Source organism: Miniopterus schreibersii (assembly GCF_964146895.1).
Source record: "Miniopterus schreibersii genome assembly, chromosome: 2".
NCBI classification, from domain to species: domain Eukaryota; kingdom Metazoa; phylum Chordata; class Mammalia; order Chiroptera; family Miniopteridae; genus Miniopterus; species Miniopterus schreibersii.
In genome coordinates, this window is record NC_138102.1 from 108,099,103 (window position 1) to 108,110,376 (window position 11,274).

Below are 11,274 nucleotides of genomic sequence, written 5' to 3' on the forward strand. Positions count from 1 at the left end.
CTGGCCCAGCTCACTTATCCAGGGCTGTAACATTAACCTGCTCCTGAGCTGGCTGCTCCCCAGACCCCCATCACCCTCCCCATGCCCCAGGGATTCTGGGAGCCACTGTCATTCCAACTATGAGGCAGGAATGAAGTGAGCAGGGAGCATCTCCGAGGGAGGGGGGAATTGGCTGGGGGCCCAGGGAAAGAGGGAGGCGAGAGGCTACCCAAGATCCAAATTGGGCAGAAGTTCTTGGCCTGGCAGCGCTGGCTTCCTTATTTAGAGGGCAAAGGGTAAAGACAGGGATAGGGGAAGGCTTGGTGGCACGTGATGACCAGGGCCTATGAGTTACCTTAGAGACCTTTTCATGGAAAGAACTCACGGTTGACAGCAAGAGAGGCTCAGGGGATACTGAAAGTCTGGACCCTTTTAGCAAAAGGGGGCAGAAATTGGGTGGCAGGGGGTGGGAGGTTACCCAAGGAGCCTTAGGGTCATAGAGGGAGGGAGGCTAGGGTTTGGCTTCTGCTCACTGTCCTGGCCATGACATTCACCCAGCCAATGGAATGGAAGTTGTCTCTGGCCCTTGACATTACCCACTGGCTATTTTCCTACCTGGGCTCATCCTTGGCATCTGATTGATATTATTTCCATTTTACAGACAAGAAAGCTCAAGCATAGAGAACTTAAATATCTTGCCTGAGTTACCATAGAGAGCAAGTGGCAAAGTCAGACATAAGGTTGGCCTGAGTAGAAAGCCTATGCTTTTAGCCTCTATGTGACTGCCTGTAGTAGAAATGAGATGTCCATGCTGGCCTGCAGAGATGACTGAGCTCGTTACACACCAAGAGTCAATCAGAGGATTACTTTAATAGCCCAAACGATTCACCCACGTACACAGGCTGGAGGCTGCAGGCTGCCTGGGGAAAGCTCTGAGGATGAACCCACTGGTCAGGGACTCCTCTGAGACACCACTCCCTCCTTTCTGGCTCCAAACCTTCTACTCCAGCTTGGGTCTCAGCCTCCAGTCTGTGGCGTCCACCTGCCTTCTGCTCTCTGCCTCGTTCATGTAGAGTGATGCTTTGGTTAGAATTTCTGTCAAGCCACACATTTCAGTTTTGCCCTTGACATGTTTTCTTGGATCCTTTGGAGCCCAGTCATCTTCTGTCATGACTTTTAGCTGAAAAACAGAGTGAAGAGCAGGGAGGGATATATGTACCCCTACTTAGTATCATTCTCACTATTGGGGCCCCCAGCTTCCGACCATCTTCCCCTCCCTGTCACATCCATTGCCTTATGCCCAGCCTTATCATCACCAGCACCACCATTTCCCATGAGGAAAGACTGGCACCTCGTGGGCACAGATTGAGTCTACTATGTAGGCTTTTGTTGGGGAAATAGTAAATAAATAAACAAATAAACAAGCAGAAAGCAAGCATTTCTATGTAGAGTAGGAGAGTTATAAATAATGCAAATACAAAATTGTAAGAAAAAAACAAAACCCTTTACTTTGGATTCTCAGCTTGATATGTCTTTAAGCTTTCATGTACGCAAGAGCAGTGGAGACCCTCTGTCGATGATGTTTCCTTTGGGACCTTGGGTTAGTCATGCTTGCTGGGCTGCCCCAGGGAAGAGGCGCCAGAAGCATGTGGGACGGTCAGGAGAAGTTAGTCTGAAACAAACACTTGTCTTGGATAGCTGGAGAGGTGCTCATCTGCAGAGGTCGGAACCACTGGAATTCTTCTTGGAACCCATCCACTTTGGGATCTCCTTAAAGGAGAGATTAAACTATAACAAAGTCCATGCTATCTATTAATAAAAATGTTAAATCTCTTTTAACCTCACCCCAGATTCCTTCTTGTGCAGAGATTAGTTGGTGTCATAAAGCAATGAACTTTGGAATGGGGGACACCTGGATTTGAATTCTGACTCTACTACTTATTAGCTGTGTGTCCTTGGGAAAATGCTGAACCTCTCTGAGCCTTAGATTTTTCACCTGCAAACTGAGATCATTACTTCATAGGGTGGTTACAGGGATTAGCAACAATGTATGCAAACGTCCTGGTGCAAAGCACAGGAGAGCTCCCTCCCCAGTCTTTTCTCTGAAACACAGAGAAAATCTCTTACCTGATTAAAGGAGGAAGAACCCAAAGTGAGAAGGACCCTCCCTCATCTTAGGGGTGAGAGAGACACATGAGCTTCCAGTTCTTAGCTGCCAGCCACCAGAGCATATGTTGTGATGGCTGTTAACATATGTAGAAGCAGGCAGCCCGGATTCCTAAAATATTCTGAAAACCAGTAATAGCCTTGGTACCATCCCCTGTTAAATATAAAACTTAAGTAATTCATTCTATTAAAAAGCCTGGGTCTTATTTTTATCAGGTGATGTGATGAGGCCCTGTTCTAAATGCGCCTCCTGGGCCTGTCTCTATAGCAACCCCACTGTGCTCATATAGCCATATATTTCTCCTGAAGGCTAATTAAGTTGACAACTGCTAGGGCTTCTTGGTTTACCAGTTTTGCACTTGACCCTTCCCTTGGGGCTTAGGGACCCCTATGGATGTGAAGTGATAAAGAAAAGAGTAACAGGTGGAGGAGGCCTCTCCGTGGACCCCTTTTTCAAATAGTTGCCCAGCAGCCTTTGGGGTTGTCAATCACTTTCTCTGGATGAGCCAAGAGTTAGTGGACGTGAGTGGGAAAAAATGTTAATGTTTGTCTCCTTTCATCACAGGGTCCTTGTCCCTGAGTGGGGTACCATGCGGTCCAGACTGGTCAATTTCTACCTGTATGGTGGAACTACCTCGGCCAAAGCCAGGCAGGCTGCCTTCTGTGACTCCTGTTATCACATAATAAAGTCAAGCACCTCAGGAGTGAGCGTAGGGAGAGCACGTAAAGCTCATGTAGACTGTGCAAAGCTGTTTACTTGTACTTTTTACATTTGACTTTTAAAAAGATTTGTCTTTTTTTTAATAAATAATTTGGTAAAATGCAGAATATTAGAAGGTAGAGAATAAAATAGCTGTTGTGTTTTGTGTCTTTCTTTTGCCTTGTTTGTTGTTGTTTTTTTGAGCTCTCCTGGCAGAAGGACCTGGCCACCCCCTTGGTCTCTCCCTCCCTCTTGCTTAGACAGGCACCTGTGCATCTACACAAGTGTTTAGTGGCAGAGTTTGCTCAGGGGACTTGATGGGTAGGAGACAGGCATGTGCTGAGGAGAGGGATTAGGAAGCACCTCTGCTCTGGAGCTGAGGAAAGAGGAGCATTTAGGGCTCGTGAAACTCTCCGTAGGTGGAAGATTCAAGAGAAAAAGTTCCTACTAGAACAAAGGTCTCCTAGGTATTATCTTCCCAGCTGGTCCCTGGAGGAGTCTTTAATTTGCACTTTCCTAGTGAAATTCAACTTTCCCCATGTCTCACCCATATCAGTGGGAACCCATTAGCAGTCACCCCAAATCTCCTAGTTTTGCTTTTACGAGCTCATGTGGAACTTCATCCCACTCTGTTAGCCTGGGGTTATTTCTGGAGTTCCAGAACAGTGTCATGTGTGTTGGTGAACATGTGACGGCTCCTGCTGGGGCCATTGCGGTGAATTGGGGTGGGCCACCCTGTCCACCAGCCTGATGCCTCCTGATGGACAGCCGATGGGTACAGTAGTCTTCCCTACTGCAGTTTCATTTTCTGTGGTTTCAGTTACCCATGGTTAATTGATGTCCAAAAATATCAAATGAAAAATTTCAGAAATAAACAATTCATAAGTTTTACATTGCACCCTGTTCTGACTAGTGTGATGAAATCTCACCCCATCCCACTCCATCCCACCTGGGACATGAGTCTTCCCTTTGTCCAGTGAATCTACACTGTAGACCCAACTCACCCCTTAGTTACTTAGTAGCCATCTCAGTGATTAGATAGACTGTTGTGATATCATAGTACTTGTGTTCAAGTCACCTTTGTTTTCCTTAATAATGGCCCGAAAGCCCAAGAGTGGTGACGCTGGCAATTCAGGTATGCCAATGAGAAGCTGTAGAGTGCTTCCTTTAAGTGAATAGGTGAAAGCTCTCCATTTAATAAAGAAAAAAAATATGCTGAGGTTGCTCAGATCTACCACAAACACAAATCTTCTGTGAAACTGTGATGAAGGAAAAAGAAATTTGTACTAGTTTTGCGGTCACACCTCAGACTGCAAAAGTTACTGTCACAGTGTGTGACAAGTGCTTGGTTAGGATGGAAAAGACATAAAATTTGTGGGTAAAGACATGAACAGAAAATGTGTTCTGACTGATGACAGCATGTTGCGCCATAAAGCACTGAGCTTTTAAGAAGACTTCAGCAAGGGAGCCCCTGAAACAAGTGACAACAAACCATTTACTGCAAGTAAGGGATGGTCACACAGATTCAGGAATAGGTCTGGGCTGAAAAACATGAAAATTACTGAGAGGCTACATCTTTCAATGAAAAGGTTGCTGCCACATTTCTGGCAGTTAAAGTGAATTAGGGTTCAGTATTATTTGCAGTTTCAGGCATCCACTAGGGGTCTTGGAATGTATCCCCCATGGATATGGGGGGACTACTCTATTACATTTGTCATAGTAGCTCAGGACCTGAAGACCTCAAGGAACCAAGCTGCCTTATGTCCTGTTTCAAAAGCAAGGACAAGTATCATAGTCCCCTTCCTCACAGTGAAGCTTGTTAAAGGAATGCCTGGCCAGAAATACTTGTGCCCTGTTGATTTTCTCATTTGGATTTTATTTCAGACTGTTTGCCTGCAGAGGACTAATTCTTTGTTATGTGTCCAGGTCATCAGGGTGGATTCCCTTTTCCTTCAGGATGGATTCTTTTGCAGGAGCTACTCCATTTTCAGGCAAATAGACTTCCACTTGGGCCAGCCCATCAGTTGTCTAGGTATGTCTGAATCCTGGCATAAGTTCAGACTGGAGACCCTGCCCCACTCCAAGCAGTCCTTTCACTGGGGAGGAAGGGAGGTTCTAGAGTCTAGGGCCTAGACAATCAGCTTTGTGGCTGGGCGTCCAAGGATTTGCAAATTCTGCTGGGAGGAGGCCATATTCTCCTCTCTACTCCAGAAATCATCTTCTTGGTTTAAAGTTCTTTGAGACCTATTTCTTCAATCTGGGGCCCCATCTTGCTGTCTCAGTGTGACTTCCTGTCTCTTAGCTCTGTCATCTCTCTGTGTCACTCCCTGTCTCTTCTCCCCACTATCTCTTCTACTGTTCTCTAGTCATCTAGACAAGCCTAGAGGGTTAGCCAATTGCCAAGGAGGCAGCACCCCAGAGTTGGCTGACCACCATGGCCGCACATCTCAGCTGAATTTGCAAAGGGGCAGAGGAGTCAGATAACTTTCTGGAGTCTCAGAACATAAGAGACTTGGCTCTGCTCAGGGTTTTGCAGTTTCTCAGGTTTGCCTTTCACGATCATCATCTAATAATACCTACTGCGTGCTGAGGCAGTCATGCACCCTGCCAGCCACCGTGCAGAGTTATGTAAAAGACTCAGGCCTAATGGCAGGCTCCCCAGTGTGGCATGACAGGCCCTCCATGTCCTGACCTCTGCTGGCCTCTCCAGGCTGTCCCTGCCTCTCCCTCTCTGGGAATTTTTGCTTCACAACCTCACATGGTCTGCCATTCTCAGGCATACTTTGTGCTGTTTCTGCCTTCATGTCTTTGCTTCAGTTGTCGTCTCTTTGCCTGGTGAATTGCTTCCCGTCTTTAAAGATTCAGCTTAAATATCACCTCCGGAAGCAATCTCTGTCAAACTTCCACCTGTCTCTAAGCTGGATCTGGTGTCCCTGCCTCCCCTCCTGGCCTTACCTCATTAATGTTTTGCACATATCTCTACCACTACCCTTACCAGGTTATATTACAATAATCTGATTAGGTTATCACTCTGATAGTAAAATCCTTGAGGCGGAAATGGTGTCTTATTCATTTCTGTATGTTCAAAGCGTAGCACAATTTCTGCCACAAAATAAGGTTTATGAAATGTTTGAATAATTGTTGAATTAAAGGCTTTGAATGTATGAATTTCACTAGATGAGTGATTCTCAAACAAGAGCCAAGCCCTCTTTTAAGGGGTGATAAAAAATTTTGTGGGGGAGGGGTATATTAACTTGGGAGAAAAAACACTTTCAATATTATAATTTGCATTTTGTCATAAAACAATAGTTACATTGACAATTTCTGCTTCCATCATGTTGGAAAAATGTGTACTGGGTTTGCACTCACATAACAGACAACAAAACTGTACAAATATATAAAACAACTGCTTTTAGATATTGGGTAACAGGAAGGATTGTGATCCCTGGAAGGAAGAAAACCAATGAAATGGACCCTAGGATCACATTTTCTTTCTTCCTGGACACACTTTTCAATTGCCCCAGCTTCCTGTCTTAAGAGGCTTTTCAGTTTGGGCACAGGAAGGAGAAACCTAGGTAGAGCCTGGTAAACATCTTGAATTGAGTATGAAGCTGACAGAGGGACACTAAAGCAAATAGTTTTCAGGCAAGAGTAGCAGAGAAGAGAGAGCTGCACAAAGAGAATTCAGAGATGTGCAGAGGACAACCCCCTTGAGTGGTCAGCAGAGTTCTGGTCAGCACATGTATAAGCTACCTGAGCCTGGGAAAAGAGCTACCCAAGCAATTAGAGAGAACAGTACTCACATAGGACTGGAAACAATGCCTGCTCCCACCACACACACTGAAAAATATAATACATAGACATTGGTTTGAGTACTCAGCAGGGTCTTGCCTTAAAAGTGGGGAATACTTATCCTCAGACCAAATACTGCTTTGGTCCCACCTCACAAATATTAAAAGGAAAACCCAAAAGGATCAATCTGTTTTTAAGCAACTTAAAACGACTGCAGGTAAAAGCTCAAGAATATTCATAAAAATACAAAAACACGTAGACTGCAACAGGGCAAAACTCAAATGTCTGAAATACAATAAAAATTACCAATAATACGAAGAAGGGAAATATGAGTCATATTAAGGAGAAAAACTTGAAAAGTAGAAACCAACCCAGAACTGACACAGATGTTAGAATCATCAAACAAGGACATTAAACAGTTATTATAAATTGCATTTTATATCTTCAAAAAGCTGTAGGAAATATCAATCTTATTAAGTGGAGACACAGGTGATATTTAAACTTCTAGAGATAAAAACCCCACTCCCTGAGATGAAAAATGCACTAGATGGGATTAATGCCAGATTAGACCCTGAAAAAGAAAAGATTAATAAAATTGAAGACATAACAATGGAAACTATCCAAAATGAATCACACAGAGAGAAAATAATTTAAAAGACAAACAGTATCATTTAAGCAACTTAATATATGTGTATTGGAGTCTCTGATGGAGGGGAAGGGACAGAAAAAATATTTGAGAAAATAATGGCTAAAATTTTTCCAAATTTGAGGAAAACTATAAAGTCACAAATCCTAGAACCCCCAATATAAAAAAAACTACAAGGCAATCCTGGAAAACAGTGGCAAACAGAAATCTTAAAAGAAATCACTGGGAACACTTTGTAAAGTATATAATTTCTAGCTACTATGCTGTACTACTGAACCTAGTACAAAATAATATTGAATGTAAACTGTAGTTAAAAATTTAAAAAGTAAAAATAAATTAAAAAATAAAGACCCCAAGGGGGGGAATAGCTAAAGGAAAACCCCCCCACATATTATGTACAAAGAAATGAAGGTGCGGATGACAGCAGATTTTTTTGTAGAAGATATTGCAAATGGGAGGACAATGACCCAACATCTTTAAAATACTGAAAGAAAACATTATCAGTCTAAAATTCTATAGTCAGTAAAATATCTTTTTTTAGACAAAAAGGCAAAATAACATAATTTTAAGTCAACAAAAGTTGAAAGAATTTATTATGAACAGACCTACACTGTAAGAAATGTTAAAGTAAGTCTTTTCAGGAGAAGAAAAATGATACCTTATGGAAGTATGAATCTACCTAAAGAAATAAAAAGCACCAAAAATGAGAAATGTGTTGGTAAATATACAAGATTTTTAACTTACTTAAATCTCTTTAAAAGGTAATTGACTGATTAAACACAATAACAATGTAGTGTAGTGTTTATAACAATATACATGGAAATAAAATGTATGACAACAACAGCATAAAGTCTAGGAGGAGAAAAATGTTGCAAAATTTTTATACTGCACATAAGGTGGTATAATATCACTGGAAGGTAGAGTATGTTAAGTTAAAAATGTACCCTATAAACTCTAAAGCAACCACTAAAAAAAATCAAAAGGTTATACTAACAAGCTAACGAATGAATTAAATGGAATCCTAAAAAAAAGCACTCAGCCCAAAGGAAGCAGAGAAAGGAAAAATATAGCAAAGTAAGCAAATAGCAAGATGCTAGATTTAAACCTGTGTTTAATGTGATTATTAAATGCAAATTGTCTAAATATGTTCATGAGCAGGTAGAGTTTGTCATATTGGATAAAAAAGCATGACTCAATGTATACTGCCTGGAAGAAAACCACTGTAAATATAAAAAATACAAGTACAATAAAAATAAATCAAAATAAAGCTGGAATGCCTATATAAATAAATATCAGGTCAAAGAATAAACAATAAAGAAGTTTAGTTCACAATGGAAAAGGGACAACTAATTAAGAGGATGTAACAATCATAAATAATTATGCACCTGAAATTAGAATTTCAGGAAACACGAAGCAAAAATTGATACAACTACAAATAAAAATAGACAAATCTATAATTACAGTCAGAGATGGCAATACTCTCAACAATTCATAGAACAAGTAGACTGAAAATCAGTAAGGCTAGAGAAGACCTGAACACTGTCAATCAACCTGACCATGTTGACATTTATAAAACTTTCCATCCCAAAATAGCTGAATACTCGTTATTTTCAATGGCATATGGTATGTGAATGAGGTGAGGAGCCTGTTGCCAGTAGAGCCAACCATGTGATGATAATCATATGACCTCTGGGGAGTGGAGAGGGGCAGGTGATTGAATTCAATCACCAATGACTAATAATTTAATCAATAATGCCTATGTAATGAAGCCTCCACAAAAACCAAGAGACCATCCGAGTTGGTGAACACGTGGAGGTTTGGGAAGAGTGACTCTCTCAGAGAGGGCATGGAAGCTTGGCACCCTTTCCCCAACCTTGCCCTATGCATCTCTTCCATTTGGCTGTTCCTGACTTATGTCCTTTTATAATGAACTAGCAATCTAGTAAATAAAAGGTTCCTCAGAGTTTTGTGAGTTACTCTAGCAAATTAATTGAATCAAATTGGTGGCTAAAGTATGTGTGTATGTGTTGGAGAAGTTGGGGAGACAGTCTTGTAGGACCTGTGGGATCTGACCTTATCTCTAGGTAGGTAGTGTCGGAATTGAGTTGAAGTGTAGAACAGCTGGCTGGTGTCTGAAAATTTCTTGCTTGTGTGGGGAAACCACTCTCCTCCACAGGTTGAAATTGGGTGACCAGAATTTAAGACTTATACCCCGCTGGTGGGAATGTAAAACAATGCAGCCTTGAAAAAACAGTTTGGCAGATCCTCAAAAAGCTAAACATAAAGAGAAATGAAAACACATGCCCATATAAACACTTGTATATGAATATTCATAGCAGTATCTTTCATAGTAACCCCACAGTGGAAAAAATAAAATATCCATCAACTAGTGAATGCATAAACAAAATGTGGTCTATTCTTACAATGGAATGCTATTTGTCACCAGTATTACAAAGAGTTACAAAGTGCTGATACGGGCTATAAGATAGAACCTCAGAAACGTGCTAAACGAAAGAAGCCAGACAGAAGAGATCACATCTTATGTGATTCTATGTACCTGAAATTTCTCTAAAAGGCAAATTTATAGAGACAGAAAGTAGATTAGTTGTTGCCTCGAGCTGTGGGGTGGGAAAGGGGAGTTACTGCAAATGTATATGAGGATCTTTCGGGGATGATGGAATGTTCTAAAGGTGATGGTTGCAGTTCAGTAAGCTACTAAAATTCTTTGAATTTTATACTTGTGAGTAAATTTTATGGTATGCAAATTATATCTCAATAAAGCTGTTAAAGAACAGGAGGGCTTTTCATAGAAATTAATGATTTGCCTCTAAAATTTATAGGAAATGTAAAGGTCCTAGAATAGCCGACTTTCTTTGGAAAGAACAAAGTTGGAAATTTACTTTATTTGACTTCAAGACTTGTATAAAGCTGCAAAAATCAAGAGGATGTGGTTTTGGTATAAGACAGATATATAGATTAATGGAGCTGAATGGAGACCAGAAATAGATTCACACATATGTAAACAACTGATTTCAGCAAATATGCCAAGGCAATTCAACAAGGGGTGCTGGAACAAGCCTTAGGTGTGGTAGGCAGACAATTTACACATACTTTATGATTCCATATTTTCAATGAAATGCTAGAATAGACAAAAATAAAAATCTATAATGACAGAGGCAGATCAGTGGTGTCCTGAGCCAGGAGTGATGGAGATTGGCTGCAAAAGGGCACGAGGGACCATTTTGAGGTGATGGACATGTTCTCTATCTTGACTGCGGTGGAGGTTGTACATTTTTCAAAACGTATAGAACAGTATCATTAAAGTGGTTATACTTTATTCTACTTAAATTATGTTTTAAGAAAGTTTATTAAAAATGACTTAAAAATTTCAAATAATAAAAGGAAGGTCATAAAATATTGGTTCCAATTGAACAGAAGCACTGACTCAGGGTATTTGAGAAATACAGGGAAGACACAGTCTCTAAGGTCACGGCACTTCCCATAGTCTACTTCATGAAATAGGTTGAAAGCTCAACAAAGGAGGTTTAGGCTTGACCTCAGGAAGAAATCCTAAGCAGTAAACATAGAAGAGTAATTGATTTTGGAGTTAGAAGGGATATTCCTGGTCCTCTTAGGCAACTTTTACCCTATAGGAATCCACACTATAGAATCCTCTATATTTTATCACAGAGGCTCTGCTTGCAGATGCCACCCTGCAAAGCAAATCCATTTTTGGACTATTCCACTTGAAAAAAAATTCTTGCTAGTATTGGACATCTCTCTCCTGGTAACTTTTATTATTGGGCTTTCCTTACCAATGTCTGGTTTTACTGTTATGAGCAAAAGTCATTTGGGAGAATGTGCCTCTCCTGAAAGTCATTTTAAGGGCTGAAGAGGTAGATACTCACATACATGGTGGTCAGGGAGTGCTGAGGAAAGTCCGTAATAAAGACCCCACTAGTGCTCGCATGGCTTCTGCTACCAGTCCAGG